General features: G+C 45.5%; 1 protein-coding gene across 8 annotated transcripts in view; it reads left to right on the forward strand.

The window, feature by feature from the left end:
• The window catches only part of LOC130282600 (gastrula zinc finger protein XlCGF26.1-like), a 381,272-nt gene that overhangs the window by 106,676 nt on the left and 249,708 nt on the right, over positions 1-24,888 (forward strand). For 3 of the 8 annotated variants that reach the window (XM_056530995.1, XM_056530993.1, XM_056530996.1), the window contains exon 2: positions 2,377-2,499. The exons of the other annotated variants lie outside the window; for them this stretch is intronic. The gene's annotated coding sequence lies outside the window, so the exon portion shown is untranslated. The remainder of the gene's footprint in view (positions 1-2,376; positions 2,500-24,888) is intronic. 8 annotated transcript variants of the gene reach the window in all.

Consider the following 24,888-nt stretch of genomic DNA (forward strand, 5'->3'; position numbering starts at 1 on the left):
TCTCCAAACACTGCTCCGAAATGCATAGAGAAGAAAAAAAACCAATTAAAATCTGCCCCATAGACCATATCCCACCACACCAAAATGATAGATTTTCCACTTTAAAAAAACGAGAGATGTTCTGGATCTACCGCCTTGAAACTTTGCAGCCATATGGGCTTAATGAGGCCACAGAACTGATCACATAAAAAGGAAACCTGAATCCATGCAAAAAAATCTTTTTTCTCTTGCCATCCAATTCCAGACCTTTTAGCACCGCCTAAAAGGGCTAACCTAGCCTCTGCAGCTCTTTGTTAACCAACAGCACTTACCACAATAGTTCAAACCAAAACTTTATTGACTATATCCCAGTCATGTCCATCATACTCATACATCTGTTGCAATGTTATAATGTCAACCATATCCATCCACTATCGATTACCATGTAACATTGTTTATGAATTACTTCCTCACTTGTCAATCATGCTCACCACAATGTTATAAATGTAACCATTACTACACAGGAGCCACATACCAATTAACCCTAAGTGTAATTTTCAATTAAAGAATATACCTCTATTTAGGTAGCTCTCAGACATCTCCCATACAGCCTCAAACCATCACAAGTACTGCTTAGCTTGTTTCCCAGCCCACAGCATCTACCATAGACCCACACTAGTCTATTGGTTCTAATGGAGAGATTTCAGTTATGTTAAAGGGACCTCAGTTCTAGTCTCCAGACACTCCCCCCAGAAGCCTGGAGGGACGGACGTCACAGCCCAGCCCCCTGTGACCACACCCCTCACACTGTGTATATAAGCACACTTGTTACATTAAGCCAGCAGACCTGAAGAAGAAAGGGATACCCTTTTGAAACGCGTTGTCCAATCCTGTTTGCTTTATGCTTTATATTTTTTTATTTTCTATTTTTTACTTTTTTACTTTTTGTGTTCTTTATTTCTGTAAACCCAACCGTCAATAAATCCCCCCTTCTTATCCAAGAAGTTTACAGCAACCAAATTTTTTGCAACGGAGAAGCGCTTTCACACGCCGAGGTTTTTTCTGGGATAAATCCCCGTGTGGGATCTCCCGCATCCTGCTCATGTGAGGTATTAAGGCTCACTTAATTCCTTGTTACGTTCCTCAAGGGGTCTAGTTTCCAAAATGGTATGCCATGTTTTTTTTTTTTTTTGCTGTTTTGGCACCATAGGGGCTTCCTAAATGCAACATGCCCCCAAAAAACCATTTCAGAAAAACGTACTCTCCAAAATCCCCTTGTCGCTCCTTCGCTTCTGAGCCCTCTACTGCGCCCGCCGAACAATTTACATAGACAAATGAGGTATGTGCTTACTCGAGAGAAATTGGGCTACAAATTCAAGTATAAATTTTATCCTTTTACCCCTTGTAAAAATTCAAAAATTGGGTCTACAAGAACATGCAAGGGTAAAAAATGAAGATTTTGAATTTTCTCCTTCACTTTGCTGCTTTTCCTGTGAAACACCTAAAGGGTTAAAACACTTACTAAATGTCATTTTGAATACTTTGGGGGGTGCAGTTTTTGTAATGGGGTCATTTATGGGGTATTTCTAATATGAAGACCCTTCAAATCCACTTCAAACCTGAACTGGTCCATGAAAAATAGCGAGTTTGAAAATTTTGTGAAAAATTGTAAAATTGCTGCTGAACTTTGAAGCCCTCTGGTGTCTTCCAAAAGTAAACACTTGTCAATTTTATGATGAAAATATAAAGTAGACATATTGTATATGTGAATCCAAAAAAAAATTTTTGGAATATCCATTTTCCTTACAAGCAGAGAGCTTCAAAGTTAGAAAAATGCTAAATTTTCAATTTTTTCATCAAATTTGGGGATTTTTCACCAAGAAATGATGCAAGTTACCACAAAAATTTACCACTATGTTAAAGTAGAATATGTCACGAAAAAACAATCTCGGAATCAGATTGATAAGTAAAAGCATTCCAGAGTTATTAATGTTTAAAGTGATAGTGGTCAGATGTGCAAAAAAGGGCTGCGTCCTAGAGGTGAAAATGGGCTGTGTCCTTAAGGGGTTAACAACACCTACTAATCAGACCATACTATATTGACACACATAACCAGTGGATTTTAACTAGAAATATATTTAATTAAAACTAGTGATATATAAATAATAAAACATCGTAATGGTAGCAATTCAATACTATTAACATCAATGAATCCATTGGAGCAAACAGATAGAAGCAGTGACAAGTCTCTGTTTACTCCTTTTCCATTGGAGTTCTCGTGCATGTGCGAGCTGTAGGAGGAGTGAGGCTGCATGATGTATATTTGTTTTGAGAAAGTAATCGGACCAATAATATGTCAAAGAGACCACATGATAAGATGATCCAATTATGTTACAGCATGTCACGGCTGAAGTCACATGACTGGGATCAGGTGACGCTCTAGGAAGTGTGGCATCCGAATAACGCCGGTGAATGGACAAACAGGAAATACGCCGAGATGGACACCGACGTGTTAGTGAGGTAAGCACTGACCTTTTAGATTGCCGAATCCAGTTGGAGAAATGGATTCACCAATTATCAAGGGGGAAATGATTGGAGTTTTCATGGTCTCTATAAGTTTCAATAATGGGCCCCATGCGCCTTATGCCTCATACACCCCTGCAGAAGCGGACTGACACCACTCAGGGCCCCCGGACCAAATAAAGCAAGGGCCCCCAGCAAGACTCCACCCCTGCCCCGCCCCTATTCCCGCCCAGTATGTACATGAATATTTGCCATAGAATAGGGGGTTCAGTGCACTTGAGGCTATAGTGTACTTTGAGGGATGGCAATGCCAATAACCTCAACTACACCAAGCGCTTAAAAACACTGAACTATACTCCTCCTTTTTGTGCCAACTTGGGATCTCTGTCTATGATACCCAGTCCAACTTGGCTCCAGCCTTCATTCACCTTAAAGAGGTACTACGGTGGAAAACATTTTTTTAAATCAACTGGTGCCAGAAAGTTAAACAGATTTGTAAATTACTTCTATTAAAAAATCTTATTCCTACCAGTACTTATTAGCGGCTGCATACTTCAGAGGAAATTCTTTTCTTTTTGGATTTTTTTTTCTGTCACGACCACAGTGCTCTCTGCTGACACCTCTGTCCATTTTAGGAAATGTCCAGAGCAGCATATGTTTGCTATGGGGAATTTCTTCTGCTTTGGACAGTTCCTGACAGACAAAGGTGTCAGTAGAGAACACCGTGGTCATGACAGAAGAGAAATCCAAAAAGAAAATAATTTCCTCTGTAGTATACAGCCACTAATAAGGAAGGATTAAGATTTTTTAATAGAAGTAATTTAAAAATCTGTTTAACTTTCTAGCACCAGTTGATTTAAAAAAAGAAAAGAAAAAATAGTTTTTCACCGGAGTACCTGCCTTTCACAGCTCACAACATGATGGCACAGTCAGATATGTAACTCCTCTCTGACATCATATAGTGAGCGGTGAAAGGCAGGTAGAAAATAGCAACTAGTCCATTCATAAGCCACACACTTTACCTTTTTTGCCTTCTGCTTGGGTGAGGCTGAGGCCTCTTAGATTTATTACAGAAATAGCACAGCAGCACAGAGTATTTCTGGAGGGAACTGTAATAAGGCAGACTGTCTGAAATACTCTGTGCTGCTGGGAAGCCTACATTATCTTCTACCTTCCTTTCACCGCTCCCTACATGATGGCACAGTCTGAGATATATGTTATATGTGAAATATAACATATCTCTGACTGTACCATCATGTAGAGAGCGGTGAAAGGAAGGTAGAAGATGGAGTAGGCTTCCCCGCAGCACAGAGTATTTCTGGCAGACAGTCTGCCTCACGACAGTTCCCTCCAGAAATACTCTGTGCTGCTGTGCTATTTCTTTAATAAATCTTAGAGGCCTCAGCCTCACCCAAGCAGAGGGTAGGAAAAGGGCCGCAATACACAAAATGCACTATATCTATTTAGCTGTAGATTAAAGTGCTGCTTTAGACAGCAACTCACAGATGACGTCTTCTCTAATCAGCCGTGTTCCCTTCTCTTCTCCATCTGGTCTGCCCCATCATGACAATTTCTTCCAGCCACAATACTTCACCATTAAACCTGCAAAACAAACCTATTAGGCTCCACACTTTCTTTCCATGGGTGACAGAGGGGTGTAGAGGAGTGTACAGGGGTGACAGAGGGGTGTAGAGGAGTGTACAGGGGTGACAGAGGGGTGTAGAGGAGAGTACAGGGGTGACAGAGGGGTGTAGAGGAGTGTACATGGGTGACAGAGGGGTGTAGAGTGTACATGGGTGGCAGAGGGGTGTAGAGGAATGTAGAGGAGTGTACATGGGTGGCAGAGGGGTGTAGAGGAGTGTACATGGGTGACAGAGGGGTGTACATGGGTGTCAGAGGGGTGTACATGGGTGTAGAAGAGTGTACATGGGTGACAGGGGGTGACAGAGGGGTGTAGAGGAGTGTACATGGGTGACAGAGGGGTGTACATGGGTGTAGAAGAGTGTACATGGGTAACGGAGCGTAGTGGGTGACAGAGGGGTGTAGAGGAGTGTACATGGGTGACAGAGGGGTGTTGAGGAGTGTACTTGAGTGACAGAGGGGTGTAGAGGAGGGTACATGGGTGACAGAGGGGTGTAGAGGAGTGTACATGGGTAACCGAGGGGTGTAGAGAAGTGTACATGGGTGACAGAGGGGTGTAGAGGAGTGTATATGGGTAACCGAGGGGTGTAGAGGAGTGTACATGGGTGGCAGAGGGGTTTAGAGGAGTGTACATGGGTGGCAGAGGGGTGTAGAGGAGTGTACATGGGTGACAGAGGTGTAGAGGAGTGTACAATCGTGACAGAGGGGTGTAGAGGAGTGTAAATGGGTAACCGAGGGGTGTAAAGAAGTTTACATGGGTGGCAGAGCGGTGTAGAGGAGAGTACATGGGTAACTGAGGGGTGTAGAGGAGTGTACATGGGTGGCAGAGGGGTTTAGAGAAGTGTACATGGGTAACCGAGGGGTGTAGAGGAGTTTACATGGGTAACCGAGGGGTGTAGAGGAGTGTACATGGGTGGCAGAGGGGTGTAAAGGAGTGTACATGGGTGACCGGGGGCTTAGGGGGTGGCAGAGGGGTGTAGAGCAGTGTGCATGGGTGACAGAGGGGTGTAGAGGAGTGTACATGAGTGACAGAGGGGTGTACATGAGTGTCAGAGGGGTGTAGAGGAGTGTACATGGGTGACAGGGGTGTAGAGGAGTGTACATGGGTGACAGATGGGTGTAGAGGAGTGTACATGGGTGACAGATGGGTGTAGAGGAGTGTACATGGGTGACAGAGGGGTGTAGAGGAGTGTACACGAGTGACAGAGGGGTGTAAAGGAGTGTACATGGGTGGCAGAGGGGTGTAGAGGAGTGTACATGGGTGACAGAGGGGTGTAGTGGAGTGTACATGGGTGACAGAGGGGTGTAGAGTGTACATGGGTGACAGAGGGGTGTAGAGGAGTGTACATGGGTGACAGAGGGGTGTAGAGGAGTGTACATGGGTAACCAAGGGGTGTAGAGAAGTGTACATGGGTGGCAGAGGGGTGTAGAGGAGTGTACATGGGTGGCAGAGGGGTTTAGAGGAGTGTACATGGGTGGCAGAGGGGTGTAGAGGAGTGTACATGGGTGACAGAGGGGTGTAGAGGAGTGTACATGGGTGACAGAGGGGTGTAGAGGAGTGTACATGGGTGACAGAGGGGTGTAGAGGAGTGTACATGGGTGGCAGAGGGGTTTAGAGGAGTGTACATGGGTGGCAGAGGGATGTAGAGGAGTGTACATGGGTAACCGAGGGGTGTAGAGAAGTGTACATGGGTGGCAGAGGGGTGTAGACGAGTGTACATGGGTAACCGAGGGGTGTAGAAGTGTGTACATGGGTGGCAGAGGGGTTTAGAGGAGTGTACATGGGTAACCAAGGGGTGTAGAGGAGTGTACATGGGGGGCAGAGGGGTATAGAGGAGTGAACATGGGTGACAGGGGGCGTTGGGGGTTACAGAGGGGTGGACAGGCGTGACAAGGTGGTAACAGAGGGGTGAATAGGGGTGACAAAGGGACAGATGGGTGAATAGGGGATGGACATGGGTGACAAGGATGTGGTCAGGGGTGGACAATGGAGAGTGAACATCATGGGTGACAGGGGGATGGACAGGGGTGACAGAGAGGTGGATAGGGGTGTGGACATGCATGACAGGAGGGTGAAAAGGGGGTAAAAGAGGGGTGGACAGGAGTGAGAGAGGGGTGGACTGGGGTGACAAAGGGACAGAGGGGTGAATAGGGGGTGGACATGGGTGACAGAGGGGTAGACTAGGGGGTGGTCAGAGGGGTGGATGGGGGGGTGATCATGGGTGACAGAGAGATGGACAGAGGTGACAGAGGGGTTGACATGGATGACAGGGGGGGTGGACATGGGAGACAGGGGGGGTGAACAGGGGTGACAGGGGGGGTGAACAGGGGTGACAGGGGGGGGTGGACATGGCTGACAAGGGGGTAGACAAGGGAGACAGGGGGCATGAACAGGGGTGACAGGGGGTCAGAGGGGTGAATAGGGGGTGGATATGGTTGACAGAGGGGTAGACTGGGGGGGTGGTCAGAGGGTTGCCCAGGGGGGACAGGGGTGGCCAAGGTGGACATGGATGACAGGGGGGATGGACATGGGAGACAGGGGGGATGGACAAGGATGACAAGGGATGGACAAGGATGACGGGGGATGGACAAGGATGACAAGGGGGTTAAAGGGGTGAATAAGGCTGTGGACATGGGTGACAGGGGGGTAGATTGGAGGGTGGACAGGGGGTCAGAGATGTGGACAGGTGTGACAAGGGGGTAAAAGAGGGGTGAACAGGGGTCAGAGAGGTGAATAAGGGGGTGGTCAGGGGTGACAGAGGGATGGACAGGGGTGGCCAAGGTGGACATGGATGACAGGGGGGTGGAAATGGGAGACTGGGGGGGGTGAACAGGTATGACAGGGGGGTGGAAAAGGATGACAAGGGGGTAAAAGAGGGGTGACAAAAGGGACAGAGGGGTGAATGGGGGATGGACATGGGTGACAGGGTAGACTGGGGCTGGACAGGGGAGGGGGTGAACATGGGTTACAGGGATGGTGGTGAACATGGGTGACAGGGTGGACAAGGCGGACATGAATGACGTACGCATGTACGCTTCCCTTCCCCCCCTCCGGCGCTGTGAGTCACAGGCGCACAGGCTGGGGCGGGAAATTATAAAATAAAAATTAATTCACGCCAAAATCCTGCGGCATCGGGGGAGCACGGCCTGATCTAGGGGGGGCCATGGTCACGGGAAATTAAAATATATATATATATATATATATATATATATTTCTTTTTTTTTTTCATTTAAAGTGACGGGCGGTGGACATCGGGCCCCCTTACCGGCCGGGCCTTAGGACGACGGCCGATTGGACCGGCCTGTCAGTCTGCCCCTGCACCCCTGATGACGTGACTGATGTCATGAAACATGTAGAGGAGGCAGGTTATTACGGTTTTAATAACAGCAGTATCCTCATCCATGTGGCCCTGTAGCACTGCAGGCACAGGGCAAATAGACTTTCAGTTGGATGTCCATTCATATAAATAAGAGTGTGGTAAAGCTGCTGGATTTTTAGCCAATTTTTCCTCATCAGTATGTGAATTTTAACCCCTTAAGGACTCAGCCCATTTTGGCCTTAAGGACTCAGACAATTTAATTTTTACGTTTTCATTTTTTCCTCCGGCTTCTAAAAATCATAACTCTTTTAAATTTTCATCCACAGACTAGTATGAGGGCTTGTTTTTTGCGCGACCAGTTGTCCTTTGTAATGGCATAACTCATTATATCATAAAATGTATGGCGAAACAAAAAAAACACTATTTTTGTGGGGAAATTAAAAAGAAAAACGCAATTTTGCTGATTTTGGAAGGTTTCGTTTTCACGCCGTACAATTTATGGTAAAAATGACGTGTTCTTTATTCTGAGGGTCAATACGATTAAAATGATACCCATGATTACGTACTTTTCTATTATTGTTGTGCTTAAAAAAAATCACAAACTTTTTATCCAAATTAGTACGTTTATAATCCCTTTATTTTGATGACCTCTAACTTTTTTATTTTTCCGTATAAGCGGCGGTATGAGGGCTCATTTGTTGCGCCATGATCTGTACTTTTTTTTGATATCACATTTGCATATAAAAAACTTATAATACATTTTTTATAATTTTTTTTAAATAAAATGTATTAAAAAAGTAGCAATTTTGGACTTTTTTCTTTTTTTTTCGTTCACGCCGTTCACCGTACAGGATCATTAACATTTTATTTTAATAGTTCGGACATTTACGCACGTGGCGATACCAAATATGTCTATAAAATTTATTTTTTACGCTTTTTGGGGGTAAAATAGGAAAAAACTGACGTTTTGCTTTTTTATTGGGGGAGGGGATTTTTCACTTTTTTTTACTTTTACTTTTACATTTTTTTGCATTTTTTTTTACACTTGAATAGTCCTCATAGGGGACTATTCATAGCAATACCATGATTGCTAATACTGATCTGTTTTATGTATAGGACATAGAACAGATCAGTGTTATCGGCGATCTTCTGCTCTGGTCTGCTCGATCTCAGACCAGAGCAGGAGACGCCGGGAGTCGGAAGGAGGAAGGTGAGGGGACCTCCGTGCGGCGTTCTGAATGATCAGATCCCCGCAGCAGCGCTGCGGGCGATCCGATCATTCATTGAAATTGCGCACTGCCGCAGATGCCGGGATCTGTATTGATCCCGGCACCTGAGGGGTTAATGGCGGACGCCCGCGAGATCGCGGGCATCGGCCATTGCCGGCGGGTCCCTTGCTGCGATCAGCAGCCGGGATCAGCCGCACATGACACGGGCATCGCTCCGATGCCCGCGGTTATGCACAGGACATAAATGTACGTCCTGGTGCATTAAGTACCACCGCACCAGGACATACATTTACGTCCTGCGTCCTTAACCCCTTAAGGACCGGGGGTTTTTCCGTTTTTGCATTTTCGTTTTTTGCTCCTTGCCTTTAAAAAATCATAACTCTTTCAATTTTGCACCTAAAAATCCATATGATGGCTTATTTTTTGCACCACCAATTCTACTTTGTAATGACGTCAGTCATTTTGCCCAAAAATCTACGGTGAAACGGAAAAAAAAATCATTGTGCGACAAAATTGAAAAAAAAGCTGTTTTGTAACTTTTGGGGGCTTCTGTTTCTACGTAGTACATTTTTCGGTAAAAATGACACCTTATCTTTATTCTGTAGGTCCATACGATTAAAATGATACCCTACTTATATAGGTTTGATTTTGTCAGACTTCTGGAAAAAATCATAACTACATGCAGGAAAATTAATATGTTTAAAATTGTCATCTTCTGACCCCTATAACTTTTTTATTTTTCCGTGTATGGGGCGGTATGAGGGCTCATTTTTTGCGCAGTGATCTGAAGTTTTTAACGGTACCATTTTTGCATTGATAGGACTTATTGATCTTTTTATTCATTTATTCATTTTTAAATTATATAAAAAGTGACCAAAAATGCACTATTTTGGACTTTGGAATTTTTTGACCGAGCGGTTTAATTAATGATATATTTTTATAATTTGGACATTCCCGCACGCGGTGATACCATATATGTATATTTTAATTTTTATTTACACTGTGTTTTTTTTTTTATTGGAAAAGGGGGGTGTTTCAAACTTTTAATAGGGGAGGAGTTAAGTGATCTTTATTCACTTTTTTTTTCACTTTTTTTTTGCAGTGTTATAGGTCCCATAGGGACCTATAACACTGCACACACTGATCTCCATCATTGATCACTGGTTTCTCATAAGAAACCAGTGATCAACGATTCTGCCGCATGACTGCTCATGCCTGGATCTCAGGCACTGAGCAGTCATTCGGCGATCAGACAGCGAGGAGGCAGGAAGGGGCCCTCCCGCTGTCCTGTCAGCTGTTCGGGATGCCGCGATTAGCCGCGGCTATCCCGAACAGCCTGACAGCTAGCCGGCCACTTTCGGTTTCACTTTTAGCCGCGCGGCTCAGCTCTGAGCGCGCAGCTAAAGGGTTAATAGCGCGCAACGCCGTGATCGGCACTGCGTGCTATTAGAGGCGGGTCCCGGCTTCACTATGACGCCGGGCCAGCCGTGATATGACGCGGGGTTACTGTGTAACCCCGCGTTATATCAGGAGAGCAGGACCAAGGGCGTACCTGTACGCCCTTGGTCCTTAAGGGGTTAAGTGGTTAAAGGGGTATTCCAGGCAAAACCTTTTTTATATATATATCAACTGGCTCCGGAAAGTTAAACATATTTGTAAATTACTTCTATTAAAAAATCTTAATCCTTCCAATAGTTATTAGCTTCTGAAGTTTTCTGTCTAACTGCTCAATGATGATGTCACGTCCCGGGAGCTGTGCATGATAGGAGGATATCCCCATAGGAACTGCACAGCTCCCGAGACGTGAGTCCTCAGAGAGCAGTTAGACAGAAAACAACAACTCAACTTCAGAAGCTAATAACTATTGGAAGGATTAAGATTTTTTAATAGAAGTAATTTACAAATACGGAGCCAGTTGATATATAAGAAATAGTTTTGGCCTGGAATAGCCCTTTAAGGACGCAGCTCCTTTTCACCTTAAGGACGCAGCCCTTTTTTGCAATTTTGACCACTGTCACTTTAAGCATTAATAACTCTAAGATGCTTTTACCAATTGGACATATTTTTACTTTTTGAAAAAATAAGAGGGCTTCAAAGTATAGCAGCAATTTTCTAAATTTTCATGAAAATTGCAAAATCTGAAGGGACAGATGTTACAGAACTACAACTCCCAGCATGCCTGGGCAGTCTAGGCATTCTGAGAGTTGTAGTTTTGCAACTTCTGGAGGACTACCGTTTGGGAACCACTGTAATAGTGCTTTCCAAACTGTGACCCTCCAGATATTGCAAAACTATAACTCCCAGCATGCCCAGACAGCCTTAGACTGTCTGGGCATGCTGGGAGTTGCAGTTTGGCAACCACTAGAAGGGCAGCAGTAAATATCGCTTTACTGCCACCTTCCTTTCCCACCCCCTCACCATCGCTTCCCTACCTGCGCCGCTGATCTCCGCTGCTGTCACCGACGATCGGCGGTCCCCACGGCATCTTCTCTTCATGTACCGGCCGCCATCTTCTTCCCCTGTTCTGCCTGACATCCAGGGGTGGGCAGAGTGGGGGGTTTCCATGGCAACCCCCCGTCTTCCACTGCCTTTGGTCAGCATTCATTGCTGACTAAGGGCAGGGGATAGGAGGAGAATCGCAGCACTGCAACCTCGCTCCTATCCCTTAGGATGATCGGGGCTGTCACTGACAGCTCCGATCATCCCTTTTTTCTGGGCGATCGGGTCATCAGAGACCAGATCAGCCCCGAATAGCAGAAAATCGCATGTCTGAATTGACATGCGATTTCCTGTGATCGCCTACATGGGGTGATGTGCCGGGATGCCTGCTGAGTGATTTCAGCAGGCATCCCGGTCCCCAACCGGCTAGCGGCGGGGACCAGATTTCCAATGGGCGTATCCATACGCCCTATGTCCTTAAGGACTCGGGATACAGGGCATATGCATACGCCCTGCGTCCTGAACAGGTTAAAGGACAATACAGTAAAATTGAAGTTTTAACCCTTACAGGACCCAGGGCGTATGGATACACCTTCAGTACCTGGGCGGGGACCGGACCGGGGTGACTGCTGATATTGATCAGCAGGCACCCCGCGCAAATGCCCAGGGGGATCATCAGACCCCCACATGTCGGCAATCGGCTCAAATCGCAAGTGAATTCACACTTGTGATTTGCGCCGATTCCGGGTCATACGGGTCTATGGTTAACCGGAATATAAGGGGGATCGCGGTTGTCCATGACACGTACGATCCCCCTGAAGGGATAGGAGTGAGGTGGCATGGGTGCCACCCCTCCTATCCCTGCTATTGGTTGTCAGAAGCGACGACCAATAGCAGATCGGGGGTGGCGGGGTTAACTTTCGTTTTCCCCGTTCTGCCCACCCACAATAGGCGGGGCAGAACGGGGAAACGACGGGGATCGGGCGCCCAAGATCCACTTACCCGTCGATGGAGGCTGCGGGACGCGATCGGCTGTGGTGATCGGCACGGGCAGCATGTCGTGCGTCAAAAGAGGACGGCTCCCTGGATCCGACGGAAGCTGGTAAGTTGCCTAGCAACAACTAGAGGCTACAGTCTGAGTCAGATGTTGCAAAACTACAACTCCCAGCATGCCCAGACACCTGTTTGGGCATGCTGGAATTTGCAGTTTTGCAACAGCTGGAGGTCTACAGTTTAGAGACCACTGCACACTGATCTCTATACTGCCCTCTAGATCTTGCAAAACTACAACACCTAGCATGCCCACACAGCAGTTTGCTGTCTGTGCATGCTGGGATTTGTAGTTTTGCAACATCTGGAGGTCCACAGTTTGGAGATCACAGTGCAGTTATCTCTAACTGTAGCCCTCCAGATGTTGCAAAACTGCAAATCGCAGCATGCCCAAACACCTGTCTCGGCATGCTGGGAGTTGTAGTTGTGTAGCTCCAGTTATTGCATAACTACATCTCCCAGCATCAGTACATGCTGGGAGTTGTAGTTTTGCAACATCTGGAGGCACACTGGTTGGAAAATACTAAGTTAGGTAACAGAACCTAACTGAAGGTTTTCCAACCAGTGTGCCTCCAGCTGTTGCAAAACTACAACTCCCAGCATGCATGGTCTGTCTCAGTACATGCTGGGAGTTGTAGTTTTGAAACAGCTGGAGGTTTGTCCCCCCCCATGTGAATGTACAGGGTACATTCACACAGGCAGGTTTACAGTAAGTTTCCTGCTGCAAGTATGAGCCGCAGCGCAAATTTCTAGCGGGAAGCTCACTGTAAACCTGCTAGTGCGAACGTACCCTAAAAACACTACACTACACTAACACATAATAAAGGGTAAAACACTACATATACACCCCTTTACACTGCCCCCCCCCCCCAATAAAAATGAAAAACTTATTGTACGGCAGTGTTTCCAAAACGGAGCCTCCAGCTGTTGCAAAACAACAACTCCCAGCATTTCCGGACAGCCACTGACTGTCCAGGCATGCTGGCAGTTTAGCAACAGCTGGAGGAGCCCTGTTTGGGAATCACTGGCGTAGAATACCCCTATGTCCTCCGCTATGCAATCCCTAATTTAGTCCTTAAATGCGCATGGCGCTCTCTCACTTTGGAGCCCTGTCGTATTTCAAGGAAACAGTTTAGGGCCACATATGGGGTATTTCCGTACTCGGGAGAAATTGCACTACAAATTATGGGGGGCTTTTTCTCCTTTTACCCCTTATGAAATGGAAAAGTTGGGGGCTACACCAGCCTGTTATTGTAAAAATTAAACATTTTACACTGACATGCTGGTGTTGCCCCATATTTTTTAATTTCACAAGTGTTAAAAGGAAAAAAAGACCCCCAAAATTTGTAACGCAATTTCTCCTGAGTACGGAAATACCCCAGATGTGGGCATAAAATGCTCTGCGGGCGCACAACAAGGCTCAGGAGTGAGAGCGCACTATGCACATTTGAAGCCTAAATTGGTGATTTGCACAGGGGTGGCTGATTTTACAGTGGTTCTGCCATAAACGCAAAAAAAGAAATACCCACATGTGACCCCATTTTGGAAACTACACCCCTCGCGGAACGAAACAAAAGGTATAGTGCACCTGAACACCCCACAGGTGTTTAATGAAAATTCTTCAAATTTGGATGGAAAAATGAAAAAAAAAAAAAATTTTTCACTAAAATGCTGGTGTTACCCAACATTTTTCATTTTCACAAGGAAAAATAGGAAAACGGCGCCCCAAAATTTGTAACCCCATTTCTTCTGAGTGAGAACATACCCCATATGTGGATGTAAAGTGCTCTGCTGGTGCACTACAATGCTCAGAAGAGAAAGAGCACATTGGGATTTTGAAGAGAAAATTTGTCCGGAATTGAAGGCCACGTGTGTTTACAAAGCCCCCATAGAGCCAGAACAATGGACCCCTCCACATGTGACCCCATTTTGGAAACTACACCCCTCATGTAATGTAATAAGGGGTACAGTGAGCATTTACGCCCCACAGGTGTCTGACAGATTTTTGGAACAGTGGTCAGTGAAAATGAAAAATGTAATTTTTCATTTGCACAGCCTACTGTTCCAAAGAGCTGTCAAACGCCAGTGTGGTGTAAATACTCACTGCACCCCTTATTAAATTCTGTGAGGGGTGTAGTTTCCAAAATGGGGTCACATGTGGGGGGGTCCACTGTTCTGGCACCACGGGGGGCTTTGTAAACGCACATGGCCCCTGACTTCTATTCCAACCAAATTCTGTCTCCAAAAGCTCAATGGCGCTCCTCCTCTTCTGAGCAGTGTAGTGCGCCAGCAGAGCACTTGACATCCACACATTGGGTATTTCCATACTCAGAAGAAATGGGGGTTACAAATTTTGGGGGTCATTTTCTCCTATTACCGCTTGTAAAAATGTGAAATTTGGGGGAAAACCCATTTACACATCCGACTTTAACAAAAAGTCGTCAAACACCTGTGAGGTGTTATGGCTCACTGTACCCCTTGTTGTGTTCCTTGAGGGGTGTAGTTTCCAAAATAGTATGCCAAGTGGTTTTTTTTTTTTTTTCTGTTCTGGCAGCATAGGAGCTTCCTAAATGGGATATGCCCTCCAAAAACCATTTCAGCTAAATTTGCTTTTCAAAAGACAAATGTGACTCCTTCTCTTCTGAGCATTGTAGTGCGCCAGCAGAGCACTTGATGTCCACACATGGGGTATTTCCATGCTCCATGGGGGGCATTTTGTCCAATTATCCCTTGTAAAAATAAAAAATTTGGGGGAAAACTAGCATTTTTGTGAAAAAAATTTAAAAATTATTTACACATCCAACTTTAACAAAAAGTTGTGAAACACCTGTGGGGTGTTAAGGCTCACTGGGCCCCTTGTTACGTGCCTTGAGGGGTGTAGTTTCCAAAATAGTATGCCATGTGATTTTTTTTTTTTTTTTTTTTTGCTGTTCTGGCAGCATAGGAGCTTCCTAAATGGGATATGCCCTCCAAAAACCATTTCAGCTAAATTTGCTTTTCATAAGCCAAATGTGACTCCTTCTCTTCTGAGCATTGTAGTGCTCCAGCAGAGCACTTGATGTCCACACATGGGGTATTTCCATGCTCCATGGGGGGAATTTTGTCCAATTATCCCTTGTAAAAATAAAAAATTTGGGGGAAAACTAGCATTTACGTGCCTTTTTTTTGCTGTTCTGGCACCATAGGGGCTCCCTAAATGCGACATGCCCCACAAAAACCATTTCAGAAAAACTCACTCTCCAAAATCCCACTGTCGCTCCTTCCCTTCTGAGCCCTCTAGTGCACCCGCCGAACACTTGACATACACATATGAGGTATTTCCTTACTCGAGAGAAATTGGGTTACACATTTTAGGAAGATTTCTCTCCTTTTACCCCTTGTAAAAATTCAAAAACTGGGTCTACAAGAACATGCCAGTGTAAAAAATGAAGATTTTTAATTTTCTCCATCAATTTGCTGCTATTCCTGTGAAACCTTTTGAATGTCATTATGAATACTTTGAGGGGTGCAGTTTTTATAATGGGGTAATTTGTGGGGTATTTCTAATAAGAAGGCCCTTCAAATTCACTTAAAAACTGAACTGGTCCCTTAAAAATTTCGATTTTGAAAATGTTGTGAAAAATTGGAAAATTGCTGCTATACTTTGAAGCCCTCTGATGTCTTCCAAAAGTAAAAACATGTCAACTTCATGATGCAATCATAAAGTAGACATGTTGTTTATGGGAATCAATATATAATTTATTTGGAATATTCATTTTCCTTACAAGCAGAGAGCTTCAAAGTAAAAAAAAATGCAAAATTTAAAATTTTTTCATCAAATTTTGGAATTTTTCACCAAGAAACGATGCAAGTATCGACAACATTTTAGCACTAACATAAAGTAGAATATGTCACAAAAAAACTATCTCGGAATCAGAATGAAAGGTAAAAGCATCCCAGAGTTATTAATGCTTAAAGTGAAAGTGGTCAGATGTTCATAAAATGGCCTGGTCCTACAGTGAAAATTGGCTGGGTCTTTAAAGGGGTTGTCCGGTGCTTTCACATCTTATCCCCAATCCAAAGGATAGGGGATAAGATGCCTGATCGCGGGACTCCCGCAGCCGGGGACGCCCGTGATCTTACACACGGCACCTCGTTTGTAATCAGTCCCCGTAGCGTGTTCGCTCTGGGTCTGATTACGGGCGACCGCAGGGACGGCAACGTTTGACGTCATGCTCCGCCCCTTAATGCAAGCCTACGGGAGGGGGTGTGATAGCTATCACGCCCCCTCCTGTAGGCTTGCATTGAGGGGCGGAGCGTGACGTCACGCGGAGGCGTGACGTCACACGCCGCCGGCCCTGCGGTCGCCCATAATCAGACCCGGAGCGAACACGCTCCGGGGACTGATTACAAACGGGGTGCCGCATGCATGATCACGGGCGTCCCCAGCTGCGGGAGTCCCGCGATCAGGCATCTTATCCCCTATCCTTTGCATAGGGGATAAGATGTGTAAGCACCGGACAACCCCTTTAAGGGGTTAAAGGGAGGGTGCACTACAGAGGGGTTTTTCACCCCCACCTGGAATTTTTTCTAGGTGTAATGTTTGGATGTTTTTGTAAGCCTTCACAACATACACAGCAGATTGTACAAATTTTTCCAACCTTTTGCTGTCCAGCTGTTGCAAAAAAACTACTTCCGGCATTCCCTGACAGCCTTTGTCTGTCACTGCTTGTTGTAAGTTGTGGTTGTAGAACACTGCTCTAGTCATTCTCATACTACTTTCTCCCTTTCCCACAATCCCAAGCTGTACTGCAAAATATGCCAAAAATTTAGGTATTGACTAAAATAATAATGTTAATCGGCAATCAGTTTTAGTCATAATGTTTGGCCTCTTATCATAAATATGCCATGAGAGGATGATTAAATATGGTTTATATCATGGCTCAAGTCCTGCAGGAACGCGTGGGAAATGAATACCTGCACTTTTTCCACAGCGGGAACACCGTTCCCATTAGCAGAAGTTTTGCAGGTCCAGCTCGAGTGAAAATCTTGGGTGAGTTCCTGCACTTTTGTTTCCCAGGACTTGACACCTAATTTATATGCAGAGCAAATCCACTAGTCTGGTACTCACTGAACCTTAAAGTTCTGCCCACAATCCAATGAAAGAGTAATACAAAAGATAACACTGAACTATTGCCCTCTCCAACCTCACAAACAGTTTACCTTAACCCCTTCAGGACCGGACCAATTTTGGCCTTAAAGGGGTACTCCACACCTAGACATCTTATCCCCTATCCTTTGGGTCTAGGGGTGGAGTACCCCTTTAACCTCTTAAGGATGCAGGGCGTACCTGTACGCCCTGAGTCTGCTTCCTTTTCTATAACGCGGGGCCCAGCCTCTAACAACGACCAGGACCCATGGTGGCACTGATTTTTTTAGACGCGACGTTCAAAGTGTATCGCTGCATCTAAAGTTAAAGTACACTACTCCCGGCTAGCTCAGTGGGCTGTTCAGTGGGCTGTTCGGGATTGCAGAATGACTGCTCCGTGCCTGAATACAAAAATGGTATAAAAACTTCAGATCAAAAAATTAGCCCTCATACCGCCCGCACGCAGAAAAGTTATAGGGGTCAGAAGATGACAATTTTAAACGTATACATTTTCCTGCATGTAGTTATGTAATTAAGATTTTTTAAAGGTAAGGAGAAAAAAAACAAAAGGGAAAAAACGGAAAAACCCTGGTTCCTTAACCCCTTAAGGACGGCGGGCGTATCCATTCGCCCCCTTTTAAAGTCCTTAAGGATTGAGGGCGTATGGATACGCCTGTGGGAATTCTGGTCCCTGACGCTCGCCAGGCTGGCACCGGACCGGGATGCCTGCTGATATCGTTCAGCAGGCATCCCGGCATATCGCCCAGGGGGGTCCTGAGGTCCCCTCATATCGGCGATCGCAGCAAATCGCTGGTCAATTCAGACCAGCGATTTTCTGCGATTCCGTTCCCTGCCTCTCACCGGCCGGGGATCGGAGCCGGATTCCTGCTGAATGATTTCCCGGCAGTGTGCCGAGGGGGAACATGAGGATCCCCCATATCGGCGATCACAGCAGATTGCCGGTAAATACTAACCGGCGGTCTGCTGCGGTTCCGGGTCATCTGGGTCACGTGTGACCCGATGACCCAGATAATGATGATGATCGGTGGTGTAATATAAACCACCAATCATCATCCATACAGTAGAAATGATAGAATAAAAACAACGAATCAGACCGGCAGACTCACCACGTATCTCTTCTTCTTTATTTGCGTAAGCAAGGCATAGACAGATACTCACAAACTTGGGGGATAGGACGTGCAGTGGGGGGACAAACTGGCAACAGACTCCGTTTCGCACGGACCACCGTGCTTCCTCCGGCCATCGTCATGCTCCGCCCCTTAATGGCCGGAGGAAGCACGGTGGTCCGTGCGAAACGGAGTCTGTTGCCAGTTTGTCCCCCCACTGCACGTCCTATCCCCCAAGTTTGTGAGTATCTGTCTATGCCTTGCTTACGCAAATAAAGAAGAAGAGATTCGTGGTGAGTCTGCCGGTCTGATTCGTTGTTTTTATTCTATCATTTCTACTGTGCCTCAGCTTTGACCAGAGCACCACCACCCTCATCTACATCCATCCACCTATACCACATCGAGTCCAACAAAATACAGCAGTGCCGTGCTACTCGCCTTATCTTCTATCATCCATACAGTACTGAGGGGCGGCACTGTTGCCACCCCCCAGTACAGCAGTGATTGGGTGGCCGCAGTGACCACACCAATCACTGCAGTTTGGGGAGGTCGAATGAGGGTGCAGGAGCACGATGCTCCGCTCTGCCCACCATTTTCTTCTGATCTGGTGTGCTGGACGGAGCTCCGTGTACTGCTCTCTCCCCCCTCAGTACAAAAAAAGTTAAAGAAAGTGACCCCTTTCCCCCTTTCTGTGGCCCCTTGGCACAGAAAGCAGTCAGGGAAAGCATTAGATTAGGTAGGGACAGTTAGGGGTTAAAAACATTTTTATTTTTTTTGCGCACTGTAGGTGTCCGTGGGTCCATAGCACCTTTAGCTGCGTGACCCTGGCCCTACAGGGTCTCTGCGGTCTGCCCCCAGCATTTTTGGGGGGACGCAGACCTTTTTTCTTTTGCTAAACGTGTGACTGGCCCTCTTAGCTATAAAAGAGCGGTCTGCCACCATTAGCTAAAGCCCACCCACTGCTGATCAGTCCCGTAGTACTGATCAGCGTTTTTTGTGGTGAAGGCACTTTTTCGGATGATAGCATCTTTTTTTATTTTCTTCTTCGCACCTATAGACGGTCCGTGCCACCGGTAGCAGGCCTGTGCTGTGTGGACGGACCGTACCTGTGTGTGCGACCTGCCCCACCGCTGTCAGTGATTTATCACTGATCAGCGTTTTTTTTTCGGGTTCAGGCAGGTGCTTTTTTTCAGGTTTTAGTCGTTTTTAAATTTTATTTTTCGGGTTTTTTGTGTGGGGGTCTGTGTACGTGCCACCAGCCACTATTCTGGGCTGAGTGGCCAGACCCTCCACTGACTTCTGCACCCCCTGCCGCCACCAAGCGCTAATCAGTGCGCACACCACTGATTAGGTGAACGCTTTTTTGGGGGCGCAGGTTTTTTGCGTTAGAAGTCTTTTTTTTTTTTTTTTTAAAGATTCTTTTTCTTTTTTTAGTTTAGTTTTATTTTATATTTTTATATTTTTGTTCTTAGGGCAGGTTAGTTAGTTAGGTTAGGTTAGGGCAGGTTAGGGAGGTAGTATCGCACCACACCACACCACACGCAGCACATACACCAATAATGTTTTTCCCCCCACATTTATACACTTCACCCCCCATTAGAGTAGAGAAATGGCCCGTAGGGCGCTTTCAGCGGAAGAGACACATGCCATTCTTGCCTCTGACTCTGAAAGCGTCTCAGAGAATGAAGAAGACCCCACCTTGCTTATTTTCTCGTCCTCCTCATCATCTTCTGATGATGAACCACCAAGGCGGCGGAGTCGCCGCCAAGCGGGTCCGCAAACCTCCTCTGCTCCTGACACTGTGCCCCATGCTAGTATGGGTCCCCCTGGCACTCATACTAGGCAAGCCCCCCGGCCAAGTTCACTGGTGCCCCGTACTGGAGAACTTGTCTGGACTCAGCCAGCGGACCACGAGCCAGTGATTCCTGAGTTTGTTGGCGACTCAGGAATCAAGATTGACATTGTCGGGTTCACTGAAATCGACTATTTCAGTTTTTTTTTCAGTGACGACTTTGTCAATCTGATGGTTGACCAGACGAATCTGTACGCCCAACAGTTCGTCGCTGCAAACCCGGGCTCATTTTTAGCTAGACCCAATGAGTGGTACCCAGTCAATGTGGCCGAAATGAGGACCTTTTGGGGCCTCGTGCTGCATATGGGTCTAGTTAAAAAGCCTAGTGTCAGGCAATACTGGAGTGGGGACGTCCTTTACCAGTGCCCGCTCTACAGTATGACCATGGCACGTCCCTGGTTCGAGGCTATTCGGAAATGTTTGCTTTATGCTGATAATGCGACATGTCCCCCCAGAACTGATCCCGCGTATGACAGGCTGGTCATCAATAACTTTGGGGCCAAATTTTGGGAGGCCTATGTCCGGGGCGGGAGGTCGCTATTGATGAGTCTCTCATCAGCTTTAAGGGGAGACTCAGCTTCTGGCAATACATCCCTACCAAGCGAGCGCGGTATGGTGTGATGATGTATAAACTTTGCGAGAGTACCTCAGGGTACACTTGTAAGTTTATGGTGTATGAGGGACGAGATTCCCGAATGAAACCCCCAGAATGTCCCCCCACTCTGGGTGTTAGCGGGAAAATTGTTTGGGAACTTTTGCACCCATTGCTAGATAAAGGTTACCACCTTTACGTGGATAACTTTTATACCAGTATCCCTCTCTTCACATCCCTCGCCGCCAGATCCACGGTCGCTTGTGGGACAGTCCAGAAGAATCAAAGAGGCCTTCCGCCCCATTCCCTGCATGCTCCTATCCCCCAGGGTGAGTCCCGTGCCTTTTCCCATGAAAATCTGTTGCTGGTCAGGTATAAGGACAAGAGGGATTTTCTTATGCTCACCACATTTCATGGAAACGGCAGCACCCCTGTCCCTGTGAGAGGTACCCTGTATGGGGGGAGTTGATCTTTCTGATCAAGTCCTCAAGCCATATGATGCCATGCGGAAAACACGGGTATGGTACAAAAAAGTTGCTGTCTACATGGTACAGGTTGCCATGTACAACTCTTTTGTACTGACCCAGTACACTGGCAACATAGGGACATTCCTGCAGTTTCAAGAGGTAGTTCTAAAGGCCCTCATCTTTGGTGGCTGCCAAGGAGCGGGTCAAAGCACCTCTGGAACTGTGGGCCCTCGGATCGTCCCCGGCCAACACTTTCCAGGTGAGGTCTCCCACACTGGAAAGAAGGGACGATCCCAGAAAAAATGCAGAGTGTGTCACAGGAGGGGGATTCGTAAGGACACCACCACTCAGTGGGACACTTGCCCTAATCATCCGGGCCTCTGCATTAAAAACTTTGTCAGGGAGTATCACACTTCCATGGAGCACTACATTTTTTATCCTTTTCCCTAATTTGAATTCCCCAGAATTCAATTCCAATGTACCAGTCCAGAGTACATTGTCTTCCAAATTTTAAAACCAAAACATCCCCCCCCCAAACAAAAAAAAATCCAAAAAACTTTTTCCCAATACCACTGATATCTTTTTTTCCCTGAAAAAATGGGTCATGGGACACAGAGTCAACAGCATTTGAGGTAACAGAATAGGGACGGCCACACACATCACATTCCTAGAATGATGACTCAGAGCATAGGGTTTGGGACGGGCATCATTTTTACTTTCGGCTATACTCTGGGTTATCATTCTGGAAATTGGCATATCAGTATTAAAATTGCAATTTTCACCCCTCCCCCCATAGTACACTTCATCCATTCCTGGAAAATAAATTTAGGGAACTCCCATCTGTTCCAAATCTCCTCCACCCCTATACACCTTACCTAGGGTTTTCTCACATGTGGGTGTTCCTTTCTTGTATTTTCCTCTGAATGTATGTAACTGTTAGGTCCGTAACAAACATCGGCCTCAAATGCAAAGAGTTCTCGCTCATGAGCTCTGTCGTATTTCCAGGCGACAATTCGAAGTCACATGTTAGTTCCCAGAAAGATGAAGCAGAGTATAGGCTGAAAATTGCAATTTTCCAAAGCTACCCTTCATCCATTCCTGGAAAATATATTTAGGAAACTCCCCTGTGTTCAAAATGTCCTCTTTACCCTTATACCCATTCCTCAGTGTGGGTACTTTCTGTAATGGTGTCACATGTGGGTGTTTCTTTTTTGCATTTTCCTCTGAATGTATGTAACCGTCAGCTACTGATATGCCATAGGCCTCAAATGCAAACAGACCTCTATGACTTCTGAGCCTTGTTGTGCGCCTGCCCAGCACGTTACCCCATATGTGGATATATTTCCATAGTCAGGAGAAAAATCCCTCCAAAATTTGTAACCCAATTTCTCCAGTTACCCCTTGTGAAAATGTAAAAAATTGGGTAACCCAAGCATATTGGTGTAAAAAAATTCATTTTTTTTTAGTTTCAAAATTGTGGTCACTTGGCGTTTTTTATTTTTTATTTTTTAGATTTTATGTCAGAACCTCAACCATTGCAGTGCAAAGCACCACTTTAGGCCTCAAATCTCATCGGTGCTGTCTCACTCCTAAGCCCTGTTTTGCACCTGCATAGAGCTTTACCGCCATATATGGGGTATATCCTTATTCTGGAGAAATTGGGCTACAAATTTTGTGGAGCTTTTTTTCTCTTACTACCAGAAATTTAGTATAAAAAATCAAATTTTTCACTTTTAGGACCCACTGTTTAAAAAACCTGTGAGGTGTAAGTACTCACTGTAACCATTGTTACGTTCGTGGAGGGGTCTAGTTTCCAAAAGGGTGTCACATATGGGGGGTTTCTGCTGTTCTGGCTCCATGGGAGGTTTGAAAATGCACATGACCCCGACTTCAATTTCAGCAAAATTCTCTCTTCAAAAGACCAATGGTGCTCATTCTGTTCTGAGACCTGTAGTGCGCCAGCAGAGCACTTAAAGGGGTTATCCAGCATAAGGTGATTTTAGTACATACCTGGCAGACAGTACTTGACATGCTTAGGAAGGATCCGCGCTTGTCTTGGGCTAAATGGCTATGCTGTGAGATTACCATAACACTGTGGCTAGCTTTCTGTGAACTTGTATTTCCTGTTTTCAGTTTTCTTGTTTGCCCTACAAATCCCATGATACCATTTTCCTCCTTCCCACACATCAGCCATTGAAACATAAATGAGCCTCAGACCTGTGGTTTTCAATCAGGATGCCTACAGCTGTTGCTTTAGTTTCAGATTGATCCCTCCAACCATTGAAGCAGACTAGTGAGTCAGGTCTCGACCGCATTGCAAGCTGGGAAAAATCCGAGATAGCAGTAATTTTGTATGCTGTTAAAAATAAATATTGGGGTGAAAATCACATAAGAATTGTGAGAAAACCGCCACACCCAGGTAAAGACACTATATTATGAACTACACTAACTTTACAGCCCCTGTAGCATAGTCAAATAAAAAAAAATCACGGAATACCCCTTTAACCTCCACATATGGGGCATTTTCTTAATCTGGAGAAATTAGGCTTAAAATTTTGGGGTCCATTTTCTCCTAGTACAGCATGTGAAAATAAAAAATTTGGAGTAATATCATCATTTTAGTGTTAAAAATCTAATTTTTCACTTTTACAGCCCACTGTTCAAAAAACCTGTGAGGTGTAAGTACTCACTGTAACCCCTGTTACGTTCCTGGAGGGGTCTAGTTTCCAAAATGGTGTCACATGTGGGGGGGTTCTGCTGTTCTGGCATTATATTAGGTTTGAAAATGTACATTACGCCGACTTCAATTTCAGCAAAATTCTCTCTTCAAAAGACCAATGGCGCTCCTTCTGTTCTGAGACCTGTAGTGCGCCAGCAGAGCACTTAACATCCACATATGGGGCATTTTCTTAATCTTAATCTAAATGCAACATACCCCCCAAAAACCATTTCACCAAAATTCTCTTTCAAAAAGCCAAATTTTGCTCCTTCTCTTCCGAGCATTGTAGTGCGCAAGCAGAGCATTTAATGTCCACATATGGGGAATTCTCTTAAATGGGAGAAATTGGGCTTCAAATTTTGGGGTCAATTTTCTCCTATTATCCCTTGTGAAAAAGGAAAATTTGTGGTAACACCATCATTTTAGTGTTAAAAATCAAAATTTCCATTTTCACTTCCAACTTCAATGCAAAGTCGTCAAACACCTGTGGGGTGTTAAGGCTCACTATACTCCTTGTTACGTTCCTTGTGGGGTGTACTTTCCAAAAAAGTATGCCATGTGTTTTTTTTTTTGTTTGTTTTTTGCTGTTCTGGCACCATGGGGCTTCCTAAATGCAACATGGCCCCCAAAAACCATGAAAGCAAAATTGTTTTTCAAAAATCCTACAGTTGCTCTTTCCCTCTTGAGCCATGTTGTGAGCCCACAGAGCACTTTATGTCAACATATGCGATATTTACATACTCAAGAGAAATTAGGCTACAAATATTGGGGGGCATTTTCTCCTTTTACTACTTTTAAAAATGAAAAAACAAATGGAGCTAC

The sequence above is a fragment of the Hyla sarda genome, chromosome 7, assembly GCF_029499605.1.
Source record: "Hyla sarda isolate aHylSar1 chromosome 7, aHylSar1.hap1, whole genome shotgun sequence".
Classification (NCBI taxonomy): domain Eukaryota; kingdom Metazoa; phylum Chordata; class Amphibia; order Anura; family Hylidae; genus Hyla; species Hyla sarda.